The sequence below is a fragment of the Lathamus discolor genome, chromosome 3 (assembly GCF_037157495.1).
Source record: "Lathamus discolor isolate bLatDis1 chromosome 3, bLatDis1.hap1, whole genome shotgun sequence".
Classification (NCBI taxonomy): Eukaryota; Metazoa; Chordata; class Aves; order Psittaciformes; family Psittacidae; genus Lathamus; species Lathamus discolor.
In genome coordinates, this window is record NC_088886.1 from 52,890,299 (window position 1) to 52,912,303 (window position 22,005).

The 22,005-nt window shown below is 36.8% G+C and overlaps 2 long non-coding RNA genes across 2 annotated transcripts in view; both read right to left on the minus strand.

The window, feature by feature from the left end:
• LOC136010994 (uncharacterized) overlaps nucleotides 1–13,171 on the minus strand; it is a 61,581-nt gene extending 48,410 nt beyond the window's left edge. The window contains exon 1 of the long non-coding RNA XR_010611134.1: nucleotides 12,947–13,171. This is a non-coding gene — a long non-coding RNA (uncharacterized LOC136010994). The remainder of the gene's footprint in view (nucleotides 1–12,946) is intronic.
• Nucleotides 6,266–8,094, minus strand: LOC136010995 (uncharacterized). The gene is made up of 3 exons (XR_010611135.1): nucleotides 7,967–8,094; nucleotides 6,960–7,069; nucleotides 6,266–6,850 (listed from the first exon to the last, which is right to left on the minus strand). It is a non-coding gene; the product is annotated as an uncharacterized LOC136010995 (long non-coding RNA).
• Nucleotides 13,172–22,005: the final 8,834 nt, after the last annotated feature.

Consider the following 22,005-nt stretch of genomic DNA (forward strand, 5'->3'; position numbering starts at 1 on the left):
TCAGGAGTGCTGCATCCCAACTAGAAGGAAGTGCAGCAGGAGGGCCAGGAGACCTCCTTGGATGGATAAGGAGCTGCTGAGGAAAATTCAAAGGAAAACAGAGGCTTATAAAAAATAGAAGCAAGAACGGGTGGCCTGGGTAGAGTACAGGGATATTGTGCGGGAAGCTAGGGACCAGGTTAGGAAGGCTAAGGCCCAGTTAGAATTAAACCTAGCCAGGGATGTTAAGGATAATAGGAAGGGATTCTACAGGTACATAGCAAACAAAAAACAGACTAGGGACAAAATAGGCCCCCTGAGGAAGCTTTCGGGAGAACTGGCTACACAGGATTTGGAGAAGGCTGAGGTTCTGAATGACTTCTTCGCCTCGGTCTTCACTGGCAAAGGCTCTGACTGCACCACCCAGGTCTTAGAAAGTAGATGCAAGGACTGTGAGAATGAAGACCTTGGGCCCACTGTAGGAGAGAATCTGGTTCGAGATCATCTTCAAAATCTGAACACACACAAGTCTGTGGGACCTGATGGAATCCATCCGTGGGTGCTGAAGGAGCTGACGAATGAAGTTGCTAAGCCACTGGCCATCATATTTGAAAAATCATGGCAGTCAGGTGAAGTTCCCAACGACTGGAAAAAGGGAAATATAACCCCCATTTTCAAGAAGGGGAAAATGGAAGACCCAGGGAATTACAGACCAGTCAGTCTCACCTCTGTGCCTGGCAAAACCTTGGAGCACATTCTCCTGGAAGGCATGCTAAGGCACATGAAAAAAAAAACAAGGTGCTTGGTGACAGCCAGCATGGCTTCACTAAGGGGAAATCCTGCCTGACCAATTTGGTGGCCTTCTATGATGGGGCTACAGAATTGATGGATAAGGGTAAAGCAGTTGACATCATATACCTGGACTTGTGCAAAGCGTTTGACACTGTCCCACACCACATCCTTGTCTCTAAATTGGAGAGACATCAATTTGATGGCTGGACCACTCGGTGGATAAAGAACTGGCTGGACGGCCGCACACAAAGAGTTGTGGTCAATGGCTCGATGTCCGGCTGGAGACCGGTAACGAGTGGTGTCCCTCAGGGATCGGTGTTGGGACCGGTCTTGTTTAACATCTTCATCGCTGACATGGACAGTGGGATTGAGTGCGCCCTCAGCAAGTTTGCTAATGACACCAAGCTGTGTGGTCCGGTTGATATGCTGGAGGGAAGGGATGCCGTCCAGAGGGACCTTGACACGTTTGTGAGGTGGGCTGATGCCAACCTTATGAAGTTCAACCGTGACAAGTGCAAGGTCCCACACCTGGGTCGGAGCAATCCCAGGCACAGCTATAGACTGGGCAAAGAAGAGATTTCAGAGCGGCCCTGCAGAGAAGGACTTGGGGGTGCTGGTTGATGAGAAAAACATGAGCTGGCAGTGTGCGCTCGCAGCCCAGAAAGCCAACTGTATCCTGGGCTGCATCAAAAGAAGCGTGACCAACAGGTCGAAGGCAGTGATCCTGCCCCTCTACTCTGCTCTTGTGAGACCTCACCTGGAGTATTGTGTGCAGTTCTGGTGTCCTCAACATAAAAAGGACATGGAACTGTTGGAACAAGTCCAGAGGAGGGGCATGAGGATGATCACGGGACTGGAGCACCTCCCGTATGAAGACAGGCTGAGGAAGTTGGGGCTGTTCAGCCTGGAGAAGAGAAGGCTGCGTGGAGACCTCATAGCAGCCTTCCAGTACCTGAAGGGGGCCTATAGGGATGCTGGGGAGGGACTCTTTGTCAGGGACTGTAGTGACAGGACAAGGGTAATGGGTTAAAACTTAAACAGGGGAAGTTTAGATTGGATATAAGGAGGAAATCCTTTCCTGTTAGGGTGGTGAGACACTGGAATGGGTTGCCCAGGGAGGTTGTGAGTGCTCCAACCCTGGCGGTGTTCAAGGCCAGGTTGGATGAAGCCTTGTGTGGGATGGTTTAGTGAGAGGTGTCCCTGTCCATGGCAGGGGGGTTGGAACTAGATGATCTTGAGGTCCTTTCCAACCCTAACTATTCTATGATTCTATGAAATTAGTATCAATGTTATTTTGCATGGAAGCAAAGCCTGTTCAGTTAAATCTTCCAAGACAACCAAGCAACACAATGGGCTAAGTAAAAACAAAATGGAAGAAACAACAAAAGCTCTCACTGGATTTGTGACATTCTTGTAAGATAATTGTGTTGAAGTGTTTTCATTCTGGAAATTTTGAGTTAAATATACAAGTTTATATTCTTCCCCTGAACTTGATTTTCTTTTAAAGCACAATCACCTTTTCAGGATGAAAGACTTTGACTTGAAGTAAGGAATCGTTTACTATAATCTTTATAATTATGTAGCTACATGTGTGTTTTAAAACACTAAACTAGTATCAACTAATAAGGAACAAGAGCAGGTATTTAACAGTCTTGTCTATACTCCATCTCACGTTAAGGCCAGTAGAAGTATTTCCCCATGGAAGCACGCCTTTAACAATATGCAAAGGGTTTGGGTGAGTCAGAAGAAATATATTACAAAGTTCTATATGAATATTCACAAGTCTGCCTTGGTCACACTTATCTTCTGCAACTTTCACTTAACGTTTGTATCACTGACCTTAAAGTTATGATGAAAAGCTGTATTCATGAAATGGGCATGCTCACAGAAGAATTGAGCTTGCACAGTTGCATTCTCACTGAGGAAAAAGATGACATCTATTCCAGAAGCAATTATGCTAGCACTGACTGTTAGAATTATGCTCCATCAAATAGTAGAAATCTCATCTGAAATACAATTGCATGCAAAAAGAGACATTCTAACCAAGATCTCATCATGCAAACCATCATCTTTCTGAAACCAAGGAAAAAAGGAATCAACATATAAAAGATCTCCATCAGCTACCATTACAGGATTATTGAAGCTTCTAAACATGATGTGGTGGGAAATATTTCATACATTCAGAAAGGCGGGGGAAGAGGAGGCAGGTAGAAAAGGGCACTGATAACTAAACCAGCTATTAGCTGGATTATCTGCCAGGTGTTTGTTCTTACTCAGCTGGGTGTTATTTAGCCCTGACTCAGTGACCTGAAATGCTTTAAGAGACACATCAGGGAGTCAACCTCCCTGCTGTTAAAATGACAGTGACTCAGTAAATAGGTTCTTTATGTACATGCCAGCATACTCTGAGTTTGCCTGCATGATTACACCTTAACTCTCTCCAAGGAAAAAAAAAAGTTAAAAAAAAGTAAATTAGAAGAGTTTCCATCAAAAAAGAATCATCTGCAATTCTTACCCAATTTCATTTATAACTATGCAGGTCCCATCATGGAAGCATTAAATCAGACCCTTTGTTACAAAGCTGTTAGGCTTAAAAGCTTCTATCTTTACATCTGTACAGTAAGTAGAAGATATGGATAATCCAAGTAACCAAAACCATTCATTGTTAATTAAGTTACCCAGTTTCACTGACAGCCAAAATGTGTGCTGGAATCTTTCACAGTACTGGAAAAACCCACAACCTACAACAATGCAACGAAGAACAATGATGGAATATTATGCAGAAGTTTATGTGAAAGGAATAAGGAGTCTAAGTTTGACCTATATTGTGATTTTTCAGGTAGATTCAGGGTCTTCATATTTGCTGAATCCACAGAAAGAATTAGACCAAATCATAGATAAGGAAATAATACCTGTTTGCAATTTAAATTATAGGAAGTTATGTAGTTTCAAGGAAACATATTACCTTCCCCAATAATAGAGTTCTCATTTATCACTCCAGCTCTGGTCTGTATTGAAGTAAATCCAAACCAAGAAAAACTGGTCTCAGAATTATGGTGGACTGAAATTTAAGACTGTTGCTGTAACTATCCCACTTTAATGTATTTCTCATACACTTTAAAATTACATTTTTAAGATACATGCCTCTTGTATGAAACTCATGCCAGCAAATACTATCAATTCTACAAAAAGTAAGTGGGGAGGACTGTAATTAGGAGACCTCTGATTCTTCTGATGGATACTGAAACCCAGACACACAGAAGATGACAAAGAACAGAGTAACTAGAAGCTTGGCTATACCACCTCCCCTTGAACACTTCAAACATCTCAGCTTTGGCCATTAAAGGCCAAAGCTGGCATCAGTTTTAGCTTTCATACATTTCATCTTTCAGGATAAATAGGAGTATAATATGCACAGTCCTCACATATTGGTAATAAATGTACTAGAGATATAAACAAGAGTACACGCTACAGGTTTGATTTGAAGTACCAACTGTGAGAAACCATTTCACAAAACACTGTTAAGCAGGTCCCTGGGTAACTGCAAACTGGGCAAGAGATAAGAGCAAATATCATAGTTCAGGATACAAACAGCAACATTTTAGTTGAAAGAAAAAAATTAAATCACATTGTGGTTATAATTAGATTTTGTTAAGTTTACCCTTTTAAAAATTCACATTCCTTAAGTTATCCTGTTTGCCTCAAGATAGTTCATGTGCATGTACTGTGTAAAGTCAGGCCAGACTCCAGAGCTATTTAATTTCTAAACAGCACATCTCATCTATTTTTACTTCTCTGCAAATGACTATCAAGCAGGACATCTGGAAAAGAATTTGTTTTTCATTTTGAAAGTGAGCCTCAGCAAACACATATGTAAAATTGACAGTCAGCTGATAACCTTCTTGACTCTGGTAATTACTAGATTTGAATCTAAGTCAGACTTTGCAATGAATATAAAAAGCTGTAAGAAAACACTAGCAGGAAAAAAAAAAAATCCCGACAAACCCACCTATAAGAGTCAACTGTAAGAGAAACTATTGCATAGACTGTATTAAAACTGATGAAACAAAGTATCCTGAAAAAAGTCACCATTCTTAAGAAGAAAAACCTCTCTATTTTTCAACACTTTCTAGGACTTCTATACAGAAAAGTCAGATAAAGCTCCATGAGGTTTGTCCACATAAGATTTAAAATTTTAGAGAGCTTTTTGAAATACATGGTATACACACAGAACAGTAGAAACACTCGATATTCTTACACTATTTCAAGGAATATTACATGCAAATTTCCAGTGGATGGCATGCTTTCTCACAAAAACGTGGTATTGAAGCATCAATTTTGATTGTATACTCAACTTGTAAACAAAACAATGAACCATATTTTCAGCTGAAGTCAACTGGTGCAGTTCCATTGAAATTAATAGATTTAAGCATGAAGAGATTAAAAAAAAGAAGCGAGTGACTGCTTCTACATTAACTTCACAGTTGTTTTTACAAGCAATTTTTTAACTTTAACAGCTGTGAAGTTAACTGTGTTAACTGTAGCTTAATATCCAAGAGCAGTAACAAGCAACTAGTTATTAAAAACTTGTGGGATCAAAATAAAACAGCAGTTCTTACTGATGGGCAACAGCAATTATTACAACAGGGCAGCTAACTGCATCTAAGTAACAGGCTGGTTAACTAACTGATAAACGTGGGTCAAATTGCTCTTTATTCATAGGAGTTTCCCTGCAGTAAGCAGTAACACTGACACATTGGCAGGACCACCAATCTTTGGTTAATATCTTTGTGCAATTTCAGTCTACTGCAGGACATAATAACTATCTACTTAAACATTCTTAATACCTCAATAAAACACAGAATAAATCTATCCTGTCAGTTATGTAGCTTAATTCCCAAATTCTACTTGCTTTACATCCTAAGCATGCTTAAGTATTATTACAACCTTTGTCTAATATAGTTCAATTACTAGGACAATGCAACATGATCCATAATACTTCTGTCCTATTGACCTCTGGTCGAAGTAATAATTTTTGCTGTCAAAAATTGACCAGCTAACCATTTACTGAGACAGAATAACAGTATCTCTGACCTAAAATAAAGAATCCTTAACAGTGAAAAAATATCAATACAACACAAGAGGGTGGAGGGATGGTGATGGTGTTAAAAAGGCCAGTTTTTTATTACTTCTCAAGATGGACATATGCAAGAAATTCAGAGTTAATAAAAGAGTTGGAACTAGATGATCTTAAGGTCTTAACTATTCTAAGATTCATAAACATAGGCACAAAAGCTCATCTCCAAGTACTCCCCTGAATGCACTGCCATAGTGCAAGAGACTAATGCAGCATCATGCACGTGACTGCAACAAAATGACACAAAATGATGCAGAATCCTGACAGTGAATTTCTCATCATTTGTTATCACCTCAACTGGTAAGTTACCTGCAAGCATTAGTGATGTGTTTATGTCACATATTCACAGTATTCAACTAAAGCATTCTTTGTAAAAACACTTCTACAGACACAACTTGCTTCTAATAACACAGCATGAGGGTTATCTCTACATAGTAACATTAGGCTAGTATTAGTCACTGCGTTCACCCACTGCTAATTGTCACCTGATCATAAACAATATCCATGTCATCTCTCTTAATAGCAGTCTTTGAAGATATACCATAGAATTTTCCAGCACAAGGAGTAAAAAATTATGATAAAAGAAAATTCCAAACACATTGAGGGATACCTTTAAAGTTACAATATTATACTTCTATAAACATATTATGCTTTCAGAGTACACAATGTTATTTCTTTTGCGGCTGCTGATCTTAAAATCCACAGTAGTTACTCCAGGAGGGCAGGAAGAAGGTTGATTTGAATTGTCCTGCAACAGCATTGGACAGACCCCCAAAATGACACAGGTTTACTCTGAGAAAAGACTTGAACAGTTAAGCTCACAACGCAGAGGAAATACATACAGAGGACATGTATACACACACTTCTAGCTTGGTTCCACAGAGTCTGTGTTTACTTGCCACTATTTCTCACTCAATAGCACCCAGAAGAAGATAAACACACCTAGTGCATTAAAAAAAAAATATATATAGTAAAGCTGACACTGAAAAAACATTGCTTCCATTCCCAAACCAGCCCTCAGCTTATAAAGTCAATATATTTTACAAGATACCTGTATTTTACCAATGACCTTTTTGCTCATTGTGCTTAAAGTGCAGGGCATACGTCTTCATCCAGTAGGTGAGTACGAATCTTGTCTGTTGGTTTGTTCCTGTGAAGAGTCTAATGTTTTCAGGGATAAGAAGTACCAAATTACATAAAAAAATTAGATTATACTTAGAAATACTCTTGGTGGCAACAGTCTTTCTAAATTGAAACGCTGAGTTAATAAGCAACTTCTGACTATGAACTGATCTCACTTTCTCTTACAGAAAGCAATTTAAGCTGCTCATTGCACACTGTAGAATAAATTATGAATAACTGGCAAAAAAGTTAATTATAATCTGTGAGATAAATGAGATATGTGGGGTATTTATGAAGGAAGGTCATAGGAAGAGTGTTACTGTTTCTAACACACAGAGGTTTTCCTTCCTTTTAATAACTTCATCTAATGCCAAAGACTAACAAAATAATCTACACACCTCTGGTGTAGGATGACTGGCTAGGCTGCTCAGTGACCAAGAAGTAATTACTTGGAGAAACAGTGTTGCTTCCCCTGGCTATAAGAAATTTTGCCTTCTTTAATAATCCTGTCTGAACTTTCTTTCTGTCCTTCACCGATTTTATCACCTGTCCCTAGCCAGCCATGTTTAGCAGTGTTTCTATCCCACAGAGTACAGAACTGCCATCAGGACCTGTACTGTCCTAATACAGGCTTCTCTCCAAGCTTCCTTCATCTCTCAGTCCTGCTCTTGCCTTTTGGATGTTCTTGCCTGTTAGTTGTGGGGTTTAATTCCTTTTAACTATGCCAAATGTAAGTGCTGAATTCAGTAAAATTATTGTGATTTTTATATCAAAATTATTCTCAACCTTCACATCTTAAGTCCAACAATGACTCTGTGACAAAGTTATTACATTCTTATGTTTTAGAGATGCCTACCAAAGAAAGAGCAACAAAGACTCCTTATTTCCAATAAAGGCCTATTTGCATTCATGATGGTGGTTTCATTCAAACATTACCTCAATTTCCAGGGCTATCTCCTTCCAAGCAGTGATGTTTCTGTTTCCCTCACCACAGCAATCCCTCTTGTTGAAATCTTCACTCTAACATTTTACTATGAATTTCTTCAGCAGTAGAGAACATTGTGGTCATACACAGTTCACCATTTATCACAGAAAAATCTCGGAGCCAGTGGTGATATCAGAAAACTAGAAAGTCAAAGCTCAAGTGTCAGGGTGGTATTTTGCCATAAAAAACCAACAGCAGCAATGCTGGCATTGTTTCTGCCCTGGGCAAAGGCCATGTATCCATGGCCTTCCCACATGTCCAGTGTGGAATATTGCTGTATATAATTGACACAACTGGAGAGCAGGCTTGGTTGGATTTTGTTTGGTTGGCTGTGGTGGTGGGTTTGGGTTGGTGTGTTTTGGATTTCTTAGTGTTTGGTGGGGGGGAGGTGTGTGTGTTTGGTCTGTGTGTGTGTGTGTCTGGTTGCTGGTTTTTTCTTTTTTTAAGAGAAGGAAAGTTTGCTAGTGTAATGAAGAGGTAGATTTAACAAGGAAAAAACGCTCAACCAATGTAGGAGTAATGGAGGAGTGATCCATCAGATTTAACAAGGAAAAAACACTCAACCAATATAGGAGGACTGGAGGACTGATCCATCCCTGGTGGTGTTCCATGCCTGGTAAATGATCCAGCCTGGATGGTTTAGTGGGAGGTGACCCTGCCCATGGCAGGGGGGTTGGAACTGGATGATCTTAAGGTTGTTTCCAATCTTAATTATTCTATGATCCTATGATTTTAAGACTGTCAGTGAAAAACCTATCTGGATGCCTAGAATAAGAAGATGGTTACAAAAAAAGTGTTAAGACTGTCTTCTACTAAAAGGCAAGTTCCCCATTATGTGACAATCTTATAACCCAAATGAATTCACATTTACAGGTTCTACCTATTCTGTTAAGTACCAGAATCTGTTGTTTAGATTGAAGTAATGCATAACTGTTCCTGGAACCAAAGAGGAACTGTCATGAACTCAGCTGAAAAATAGTCTCTACTAGAAAAAACAGGTCATGAGCATTGATTGTCTAAATACATAGGCTTCTATCAAACTTTACAAATATTTGCTACAAAGAATGGAAAAGCTTTTAGTAAAAAGTTAAATGGTTGCACCTATAACAACAAAAAAACACCTTCACTTCATTTTCACACAGACCTCACTGTAACCCATAAGAGAGTTCATCACCATTTCAAAGAAATATTGGTGTATTTAGCGCAATGGCATGTAGTTTGTATGCAAGAAAGACAAAATTCTTCACAAGTAGGTGAATACTTTAAGCCCTACTTCATGAAGAAGGCATCAGTCCCCAGACCAAGAGAACAGATATTCTGCTCAATTCCACACTAGCATGATGGATTTTAAGTATTTTCATAGAAGATTTTTCTTTTAAAGCTTTCATAAATTATGACATTATATTTTGTGCCACATAAAAAAAAAACCTCATACCTAAGAGGTTCTCACCATAAAACATCCTAGATGTGCTCCATTTGCATATATTCTTAACAGAAACTCAAGTAGGCAGAGAGGGGGACAAGAAAAGGCACTCTGAAAATATTTATTTTTATCTTAAGAGCAAGAAATAAAACAACCTCCAATACTAAACTAAAGGAACTTTGATGAGTAAACAATGCTTTATGAAAATGTCAGACAAACTGAGGAGTATTTCATCTCCAGGAATTTTACTTTTGCTCTTCTGAAATATACTTGAAGAAAGCTTATTCCTCTGCAGCCCCACATCTGCATTTATCAGTTATCCTCAGGCAACGCTTGCATTCAACTAAGAACACACATACACTAAAGTCCAGCAACAGCCAAATCATTGTGCTTCCTCTACATAAGAGATTATTATTTTCTGATTACTGTTAGGACTTACGGACATCAGCTTACTAAGAGTATAATACCAACAAAAACTTTTTGATGAGCAAAGAACAGCTGACCTTTCTCTCCATGTATGAATATTCATAGTTAGAAACATGTAAGGCAATCCTGTGTTGACTCTTTGAACAAGTATAAATTGTGAGCATACTATAACAAAATTTAAGTTAATAAAACTGCCATTTTAGAAAATTCAAAAAATCATAAACCCAAAAATGTCTGCTGTACTGACTGCAGGTTAAGCACATTGATTTTTATAACCTATCCTGTAAGAAGATACAAGCCCCCCAAAACCTGTTCAGCTCCTGAGTTCAAAGGAAAGAAGCCAGATTTGAAATAGTTTGAAGCCTGAGCAACAGCTAACAACAGAAAATCAAACAACATCATTACAAGGACAAAGTCATCAGCAGTATAAAAAGAATTAGGAAGTGAAAGTCACACTCAGAGGAATATAATAGATACGGTATATATTGACTGATGAAAACCTCTGTGATCAGTGATACCAGAATGCAGCAATAGCAGTGGAGAACAGACACCTCTATAAGAAGAGAGGAAATTAGAAATCAAGCCAACTGGATGAAACTGAAAAGGTCACAACAAACAATAAAGAGTTTTGTCTGAAAATAACCAAACCAAAGTAGTTAAACACAAACTTGCACAAAAATACCAGATACCATCCTGTCAAAAAGCTAGTTTGAGACTTAAAGTCATCCAGAAAACCAAGGTCATTTCAGGGACAAGAAGCAGCAAAACATCCAGTTTATTCAGTTTGGGGATTGGACAACCAATTACTTTATACCAACAATGAATCATGTTAGTTTTGTAATTACATAAGCACCCTTAAATTGTCCAAATGATTTCTAAATTCAAATAATTCCAAGTAGTAGTATGATAGCTCTTTCTTTAAAGACACTGTAAAAATCACTGTATACGAGTAAAAGAGAACCTGGGTCTGAACCAAATCATACTGTGCAATCATTGTAAGCTTTTGTTTTACCAGTTTGTTGAAAAACAAAGCACATGTATTATAGAATACATTTTATGACTAAATATGACCAAACACTGAGTACAAGTGTTTGTTATTTGCAAAACTAAGCAAATGTGTTACATATGTGTGCTTCTAATTTGTCTGTTTTGATAACACAGCTATTAATGCAACAGCTCATATAATAACATGTTAAATCTTTCTGTTAGCAAAAGAAAGCTGTAAATAGAACAGTATGCATTCCCCACATCAAGTACAAAATGCATATTATACATGTAAATTCTTCTATATGTGATACAGCTTTATGTAGCTGGTTAACAAAACGAAAATGTTCTTAAGAAGCAAGCCTACCTATGCATCAATTTCTGACGTATCCCTGAGATCAGCTGACAACTGTAACAAAACACAAAGGAAAGGGCCTGCCTTCCTTTTCACTGCCAAAACATCCCTCCTTCTCCAGTGAAAGGTATTTGGCAAACACTAGAGCTCAGGCTTAAATCCTATTATCTGTCCCTTTGAGTAGTCTAAATTCAGTATCAAAGGAGTACTAGAAAGTTTGGAATATTAATGTAATCCCTGAAGGGATAAAACAAGAAGGTAAAGGGGGATACAGAGATGTTTCGAAGTTCACAGCTTATGGGAATATTGCTTTGTTCAAAGTCTCAGGAAATGGAAAAGTGAAAAGGAACCACAATGGAAGGTGCTACCTCAAGGTCCTTGGTAGGAAGAACAAATCATAACTACCAGAACATTCTGGTGGAAAAGTACAGCCAAACACAAAGTCTCTCAAGACTTTGTGCAAGTCAGGTGCAGATGATAGAGAAAGCAACCTTAACAGAAAGTCTTCTAAATGCAGCAGTGGAAGGCTATAACATGAAGAACAGGTATCACTCATTGGAAGAGAGCACACCACCATACACACTTCATACTTGCGCCACACATGAACTTTTTTAACATTAACTTGTTTCAGCTTTGCAGTGACCTAACATTATATGTTGTTAGAAGAAGATAGTACAGTTTTTATGCCGAAGACTGTAAAGATAAGAAGACTCAATAAAGCTGGGAAATACAAGTACTTCATCTCAATAGAAAGTAACAAACAAGCAGTGCAGGCAGCAGCTCACGCGACACCCTTAAAAATAAACACATAAAATAGCACATGCACTTGAACAACTGCAGTTTCTAAACCGTGATTTATATACTCTACAAGCGTAATTAATCTGATACCATCTCCTGCTATGCACTGGTGTATTAAATGCTCAACAGCAATATTTCTTGACATGTAGCATACATGACAAAGATGGTAGAAGTATATTACACGCATGGTTGTAACTGGTAAATCACTGTAGCACAGCTTCTATGCCACTCCAGCCAGAAATGACTTACACAACAAGACCAACACTTCAGAGGAAAATAAATCACAAGCAATGAAAATATCGCAGCTTCCTGCAATACTTCAGTTTACAAATTATAGGGTTCTAATGAAAACTTTGCACACAACTGAGTGAGTTGCAAAGAAAGGGCTCCCAAGGGTTTGCTCCCCTACTGGGACTCTGCTCTCCCAAGTGTCTAGCAGTAACACATTAGCAGGTGAGGCAATTTGCAGGAAAAGCCTATTCAGGATAAAAGCCCAGAGACGCTGCAAATTGTAACGATCAGAAAGATAACAACCAGGCACAAAAGCCGTTCTCCTCCAAGAATAAGGACACAAAAAGACATAAAACATACAACAAGGAAACCAGTCCCAACATAACGCCTTTCCTACTGCGGCCTGGGGCACTCCCAGCCGGCCAAAGGTAACACAAAGCCCCACAATCCCGGGCGCTGCTGCAGAGCAGTAAGAGGGCTGGTATCACATGCAGAGCTACAAGACGAGGCGTGCCTAATAGGAGCCAAGAGATCTAGCTTCCCAGTGGAAATATAACAGAAAAATGCTCCCATACTTACACACTAAAGTAAAATAAACCCAAAACAAAACCAAAACAAATAAGAAAAGCAAAAGGCTTCAGACAAGTACAAAGAATTATTAGAATGCATTCTATGCAGAGAATGAGACCCAAGAAGTTGGATCCATCAACTCACCATGGCATAGTTTTGTCTGTAAACACGTGGCCTTGTGAGAGACTCCACAGTCTCGCAGACCTGCGAGGAGATCCACTGTGGGAAAGTTGAAACCAACAACCCAGGTGAAGAAACGTGTGCTCACCACCTTTCTCGAGGTCTAAACCTTACAACTCTTTAAAGGACAACATAAAAAATAACCTGAGTCCAAATATAAAACAACAGATAGCTTTAACGAGCAGCACAGAACCCTGACTACAAAAGCCCCCACCCAAAATGGTCCCCCTTTGTAAGGAAGAGGGAGGCACTTCCCCGCCCTTCCCCATTCTCAGCTGCAGGCAATTAAAAAGGCTGTTAGTAGCGCCTGTGTGTGGTAGGGCTCTGAGCTGTCCCAGCCAGTTGCAGAGGGCACGGTGCTAGAGCATTCAGAACCACTCCCTGCTGCAGACAAAGATTCATTCATCAAAAGCCGGTGCATGTCTGTGCGCCTGAGATGCAAAATTAACCCCAGGAGCTGTGTTGCAGCTGAAGCTGTTTACTCACTAGCTGTGACTGAAAGCAAAATCTACACACTTGCACACCCAGAAGGTGAACCAGTCATTTTGTCAAGAAGTAAAGCAAAAGTAAATGTAAAAGAAAAGAAAAAACAAATAAGCAGCAAAATGGGATTCTATCTTGTTATAGTTTTTACTTAGAAGCAATGCACCAAAATAGATTACTTAAAATATTTTGAGATATGACATTTAATTGTTTCATTATTATCAAAAGCATAGAATACCTTCCATCATCAAATAGCTTCTGGGACTGCAGGCTGGCTTCTTTTCTGCAGCAGTACCACAGAGATTTACACAGGAAAGAAGACCAAATTACCATGTCTCATTCCAGATTTGTGAGGGTCTTATAATTTTCTGACTCATCTAGATCTTCTATAGAATGAACTTCAGAAACACTTCATAACCAGATTCTCAGAATTATCAAATGGAGAAATTATTAACTTCCATCTTTGTAAACACATTGAGAATTACCCAGCAAGATGAATGCAGTCACTTAGAGACCATGAACCTCCAAAAACATGGGGGACATATACCTTCAAGCATAAAAAACTTTGAATATTCTTCCAGACCCCAGTATAAATCTCCTCAAATCAAACCAAGCCAAGCCAGATATTCTGGCATTTGTAACCTCACTGCTGCTTTATCTGCTCTGCTGTCACAGTAAAATGCCCCTGGGATAAGAAAGGAGGAACTAATTTTAATGAGTATTTAATACTGCAATGCATTCTACACTGACATCATACAGTACTACTGCTGGCCCAGGTGAAAAAAAGAAAGACTTGATTTGAAACCCAGCTGCAGAAAAGGTTGAAGTTTTAAAAGACTGGCTGTTGCTGCTTGATCTCTTGTTGCTAACTCTGCTTCAAAGCTGAGGAAAACCTAGGGAGAATCTAATAAAACAGCATCAGGCCTCTTGAGATGAATGCCTTACGTTTTCTTGTACATAATTGTCCTTTGAAATTGGATGGCATCAATGGCATAATAGACATGTGGCAGACAAGAGTTGAAGGCAAAAGATCTATTCTCTGTCCTACTCACATGCCATTTATGGGTAAATGTTACAAATGGATGAATATCTTGGTAATTTGGCAGGCATAGCCATTGATTAGAGCACTGTTAAATGTCATTACATTTATTTTACGCTTACAAAGATATCTCTTGTATGACACATCGTTAAATGCTTGCTTAATATTAAAGAAGTAAATTGTTAGTAATGAAATATTTTCTTTCTGATTTGCCATTCATTCCAAATTTAGGAATACTCATACACGTGTAACTAATATATTTCTTTGCATAAATGACAGCACATTTAATAAAAATAATGAGATAATTTAATAACCAGTATTTAAATTATAAAGCTCTCATTTAGTATAGTAGACTTAAATCACTAGAGGTTTAAGGTCAGATCACAGCTATTGGGTATCAGGGATAGCTTTATCGCAGAGCCTGTTTGACTCACAACCCTTCATCAAAGCCACATAGATTATTTTGAAACCTGTTCCAAATCCCTGGAGTATTTCATTCTTTAATAGGAGACAGTTCCTGAAAATTTCATAGTGTACATTTCCATTGTAAGGAAAGCTTTGCATCTACTTAAATAAGCAAAGCAGAGGTGTATTTATTGACTGCATGATAAAGATATTTAAAAAATTATTTTTTGAATGTCAAATGGTCTTTCATTTCCTCATCTTGAAATTCCTGTCTCTATTCTTTCTATTTCATGTCTGCTTGTTCTTTCAACCTCCTTGGAGCACAGCCAGGCTCTACAGCCTACAGTATGAATATGCTTGCTATATTCCTGTTTGATCTTCTTTCCTTGATGTGTCAGTTTCTTTGTGGCTTGCCTACTTGTCAAACCATTTTCATTTTTCAAAACTTTCTCTGAATTTTTAAAAAGCAGTGCAAATCTCAGGACATTTGATGTTTTTTTTTTTTCAAGAGCTAATCACACTCAAATAATCACAAACATTGATGTTTATGTGTTTAATTAACTAAGGACAAACATTTATTTACAAATTTCTACACTTAAACCAGCCAGATAGATAACAATACAATAGATTGCAAGCACACTGAGTGGTAGGTAGAAGAGGGAATGGATTCCTTTTCTAGCTAGAGTAACAGTGCTAAAAGATTTTTAACAATGTTAAAAATGTGAAAAACGGAGAAACACAATTGTGTCAATATATACAAGTAAAATATTGTGGTATAGAATTTAGGAGTATAAAAGACATGCAGAAAAATTTTAAGCCATCTTCACTTAAAATGCTTATTATAGAAAAAACATAGTGGTGCAATTCCTGAAGTTATGAAGTGGCTGTATCCTTCTATATAACTAAAGTTTTCTAATCATCCTTACTGATGTGACACACTTCACATACATAATGTAGCTAGTCCATCCATATGGATCCATAATGCATGGATCAATAGATTAAAATTTTGCTCACTAATATCCATGAGACATTATTGACAACACAGTTTTGGAGGTTATTACACTTTTCATATGATTAAAATTACTCTTGTTATAAGCAAGTTCCTCATAGAGCAGAGCTATACACTGATCATCAGAATACAGTGTTCCCTGTGTCAGATGGGTAAATAAATCCCTGGAACTCTATAATAAAGGATGTCTAATCTCAAGACAGGAAACAATTTAAAATATATTAGTGAGATTGCAATTAATGTTGTTTCATTTTTAATCTAGAGTTAGGACCACCGTCAAACAAAAGGTATCAAAGAATCTAAACTAGAACGGCTCATATTGTGAGGGTCAAAAAAAACCTACTTAACTGAAATGTGCAATATGAAAACTTATAGCTAATGTCTCTGAAAGTCAGCTTTCTAGTACTTCAGTGATACAGGATAAGGAGGGATAAGTGAATACATAGGAAAAACTAAGTTGCACTAAAGCAATTTTTAATATAGAGAACAGTCCAGCTAGGTAACTGTTTACCCTTTCAGGTTATTAGGGGGGGTTGTCATAAACTGTTAAATGGTGACGTGATGCTAATGCTTATGCTCAGTCCCCCTCTCGCGACTTGTCATATTCTAGTTATTGCATGACATTTTCTAATTGTACATGTATCCTGTTAAATTAATATTGCATAAATGAGCCTTCAATATATTTTCACAGTTTACATGTAAAAAAATATCTATTTGTGGTCATATTGCTATGAGATTTCTTGTCCCAGCTGTAGAAGTCGCAATATGAAAATTATGTTTTTCAGATAACTTTACCTTTCAACAAAACCTACTGAATATTGCTTATTTTATTTTATGCAATCTTTATTTTTTATTTGGAAACACAGATGCTGGTGCATGAATATGACATTTCTTTCTTTCATAAGAAAGCTACAGTAAGTAATGTGTTGAGAATAGATTTTAGTTTTAAATCAAAGAATAGTTCCTGGAAATGGATTAACAGAATGGTAGAATAGTCAGTGTAGACATCAGAGAAGCACAGGCATGCTGGACACCAGTATGATAAAGGAGCGAGAAAAGTATATGCAGAATTTAAATTTAATGTAAAATTAAATTTCATGTAAATTATCAATGGAAAAAGTAACAATATGGTGAAAACAACAGGAATTGTGGGAGAATCACTGAGAAGCAACTAAAAATGTGACTACTGTTTCCTAAAATTGTAACCTGACATTCTCCAGTTTTACTAAATTGAAGCATTCACAAATTTTTTGAAGCAACAGAAGAAAAGGCGTCCCTAAAATTGTCAAATTAAATCAAGTACTGTGGTGTTTTGAAAATGCCAGGTTTATAAAATGTGTACAGAGTTTCATACAGATATGTGAAAGATTTAAGTTTGTGTCATTGAGTAGTTCTTACATACTTCAGTGTTGGATTTTTCCTACTTAAAAACTGTCTCTATTTCAATCTTTCTGGTTTTCCCATCTCCTTTTCCATCTTTAGACATCACTCTGATTTGCTGAATGCAAGAATTTAACATAAAATCATAGGATAATCTGGTTAGGAAGAAGACCTACCTCCTGCTTCAAGCCGCATTAGCTATGGGTCAAACTTGGTTGCTTCAGGCTTTACCAAGCCGCATCGTGACAGCCTGCTGGAAAGGACATAATGTAAATATAAGCATAATGAAATGGAAACATAACCTTAACAATCTAATCCTAAACATAACAAAACACAAACACAAACATAACATAAATATAAACACAGAAATGTAAACATAAAATATGACAATGTAAACAAAATGATGTAAGCATAAAAACTTAACAACATAATGATAAACATAATGCAAGCATAAACACGATACTGTAAAACAAACATAACAATGTAAACGTACCTATATAAACATAAACAATGTAAACATAACATAATGTAAACCTAAAACATAGCATTATAAACATAAACAACAATGTAAACATAATATGATGCAAACATGAACACAATATGAACATAACATAAAGCATAAACATAATGTAAACATAAACGTAATGTAAACACGATTACATGATGTAAATGTAAGCATAATATAAACATAATGTAAGCATAAACATAGCAATGTAAGCATAATCATAACAATAGAAATATATCGTAAACGTAATATCAACATAAAGTATAACAAATGCAAGCATAAACTTGAGAACTTTATTTTTTTTCTGCAATTTTCCAACTGGGCTCCCTCTCGGTTCAGAATTAAGATGTTTCAGTTAGCACAATGGTAAATTTTTTTGCTGTTATTTGTAATGCACACATTATTACTTTTAGTGTGTTTTCATTTGTAAACACAAAACCAGCATTTTCCCAGGCACTGAATAACTTTCTTAATTTTATTTAAAATACAATCTCAAACAGACCAAATGCCTTAAGAAATATATATTTCAATAAAAAATACTCTGTGATATAGGAATATTACTTCTGTACAACTATTTATTTCATGCCATGCTCAAGAAACTGAAATAACTACTAGCAAATATAGCATGTTCCGGAGTTTAATAGTCCTGGATTGAGAACATAAAGAAAGAAGAATTAATTTCTAAAACAAAGACTGTGTGGAGACCTCATAGCAGCCTTCCAGTACCAGAAGGGGGCCTACAAGGATGCCAGAGAGGGACTCTTCATCAGGGACTATAGTGACAGGAAAAGGGATACCAACAGTAACATTACACTGAATATCTGTCTCCCTCTCTGTTTCACCCATCACCATAGATTTTACATACCAGCTACATAATTAAATCTTATGATATAATTTACAAAACTTAATATTTCCTTGTCATAATGCTGTTGGCAGAGACAGTATACTGCAGTAGAAGGTTTGTTACCTTTAAAGGTCTATGACAGGAAATCAAACATTTCAAATGCCTCAGAGATGTATGTGATGTCTAAATAGGGACTTCACATATTCAAGCCATTTTCTCAAAGGGGATCATTTTTGCTGTCAGTCTTGGAAGAACAATCATGGCAGGTCATTGTGCAATGAAAACATCATGAAAGAATTGAATCCTGCACTGACTGTCAGAAATGTCAAGACTGAATTTCATTCATTCTGGTAGTAGCTCTGCTTGTACAGAAAAGGTGTTTCTTATTGTGCCTTGTGATTTGCAAACATCTATGTACAAACACACACTTTTAGGCAACTTGTAAAAGAAATCATTCTTGCAGTTAAAAAAGAAAAAATAGTATTAGTTCCTTCTGATGCTACTATTTGCATTACTTTTCTTTATTCCAGAGCACAATACTCAGTATGGGACAAGCAGGATGAAATCAGATGATTGTTATCATACCTCTGAAACCCATAATCTACCACAAAGCTGTTTTCAAGCCATGGATGTCAATACAACACAGCTACGTAGTGTTTAGACATAAACAGCTAGACTGAAAGATCCTGAGGATGGTAGGTTATGTCTTGGCAGACTGTATTTTTAGAGTATTTAATTTTTTTTCATAAACCAACAGGTTTTGTTGTTACTGTCGTTATTTGTATTACTATTATGCAAATATGAGAAGCTCTATACAAACAGGAACTGTTTCCCTTTCTGCTGCCTGCATTCAACCAGATACAAAACACATAGGCCTCTAACTTTCAGTTAATTTCCAAGTTTTCTGCTGAATAGACATAACAGACTACACATGGTAGTAAATCAGGGCCAAACTACCTTCACACAGAGCTGCAAAAAAATAGTCGGGAATAAAACTCTTTTACAGAAAGAAGGTTGTAATTTCTCTTTTGCAATTCTGCTTTTACAGAGTAGGGAAAATATTTACTAATTGGATGAAGAGATTCTGGAAACAGAACACAGAAGGCTGAAGTATGCAAATAAAGAGAAATAAAAATGCAACAAAAGACATTTAAACAAAATAAATGCTGAAAAAGTAACCAGTACTATAAATGAATACTTCCCTCGGTTGTTAAAAGACATCTGAAAGTTTGAGGAATCTGTTCATGTTTTTATGCGATTCTGTTATGTTTCCTGTATACATATGCACACACCCATAAACAATAAAGTGGGGAAGAGAACATTTATACAAGTAGGCTTGTATAAAGAACTTGATATCGCTGTATTACTGAATTTTGGGTGTAAAGGTAGATAAGAATAAAAATCCAGCACATATAAATATTGCGTTTTTTCCTAGTTCTAACCCTTCTTTTTGTTATCTACTTTTTCCAGGCATGGACTAAGGAAAGCAAACCTATACACCTATACGTACTTCCATATGCCATGCACATAAATTAAAACTTAATGTGGCATATCAAAACAACCCACTGTAAATAAGCTGTAGAATGTAGTTTTAAATTATCACAGCATTATGTTCTGTCTGAGCTCAGTAGTGGATAACTTGCTAACAAAATAAGAACTGTTGTCCATTGCAAGATAATATAAAAATAATTTCCATTTGCTTTTACAATGGTTTTATAATTTTAGAATGGAAAGAAAAAGCAATGGTTGCATACTATTATCGTTTAGATATTAAATATACAACTTACAAAAATGTTATATAAATTTTAACGTTAGTTTACAAACTGTAGGCAAAGTGCTAAGCTGAGATCTGCTGAGTGGTATGACGTGTCTTTGGTTTCTATCAGTCTGTGAAAAGGAATGCACACATTACTATGATTGTACTTGGGCACACAGAAAGAGAAAAACTTTGTATAAAAAAATTAAACTCTTCAGCAATTTTGAATCTTTTTATTTTGTTAATCCAAAATGCTGGATGAATCCAAAATGTTGGATGATCTGTGTATCAGAACAGGAAATAAATCCTCAATCTCTGTAGGGGGTTTAAAGTCACAAAGAAATAATCCACCTATTATAGTCCTGCCTCTTATTAGGGCTATCTGGGTGTTTGTACTCAGAGAAGCCCATCTGAGACAACAACGTTGTTATGCTTTATAAGGTTATTCAAATCACAGACACTGATTGGGACCTAAACTGTGAATAAATTTTACTTGGATCATGCCAGATCTTGCTTCTCAATAACAGAAGATCTTGCTAATGAAAATATCTCATTTTAGACATTCTAACACTTTTTTGTCAGGATGTCTTCTCAGATATTATGTCTTCTCAGAAAGGGAGCAGAGAGGCTATTTTAATTACCACATGAATTCTAGCAGTTGATCAAATGAGTTATTTCACTGTCTGATTCCAAGGAACACGCTGAAGGTTAATCAATGGACAATGACTTTGCACCTTTGCTTCACAGTAATCTTTGTATGGATTTTTTTGCAGTTGACCTTCCTGGTCTGGCTGCTTGCTCTGTGGATTCCAAGGTACTGCGTTCTTCATAGTTCAACAGAACTGGCTCTATTTCCGTAGTAAATGTTGAAATATTAATTTTTGAGTAGTAGGCTATTTTTAAGTACAATTTAAAAAAATCTTTCCAAGTGACTTTAAACTCTTTAATCTTCCAAGTAAACTAATAAGATGGGACAGTTTCATATTGTACAATGCAATTGTGATCATCTGATGAAATCCCTCTAATTTATTATTATTACTCTTTATCTCTTGGTTCTAAAAATTCCACACTGTTACAGATTACTATATATCACACTAATTTCATCATAAAAAGCCTCCTAATAGCCTATGCTACTGTAATAGTTTAGAACTTGTATTTTGTTGAACCAGTTAAGAATCTGGAGAATGAATGTCTCTGTAAACCTTTTCCCATGTGCATATGTCCCTGCTGACACTGTAGGACAGGGTTTCACAGACGTACCTTTTCAGGTAGACCTTGCAGGCATAATCTCAATATAAGTATGAAGTATTTTGAAATCTTAGAGAGAGTGAGGAAGGAAAATGAATTTTTTGTAGATTAATGGTCAGACAATATTGAAGTTATCTTGGTAAGGCTCAAGGATTGATGTTAACTCCAAAGAATTGCCTTTTATTGTTAAAGGGTATTCCCAATAATAATAATCCAGTGAACTTTATGTCTAAGGCTTGCAGATTCCAATTTTCTCTGAAAACTGTTCTTAGGGAAAATGGATTACAGAAAGAAAAAAACCCAAGAGTACTGAAAAAGATCAGAAATGGACTATCAAAATATACAAAATAGAAT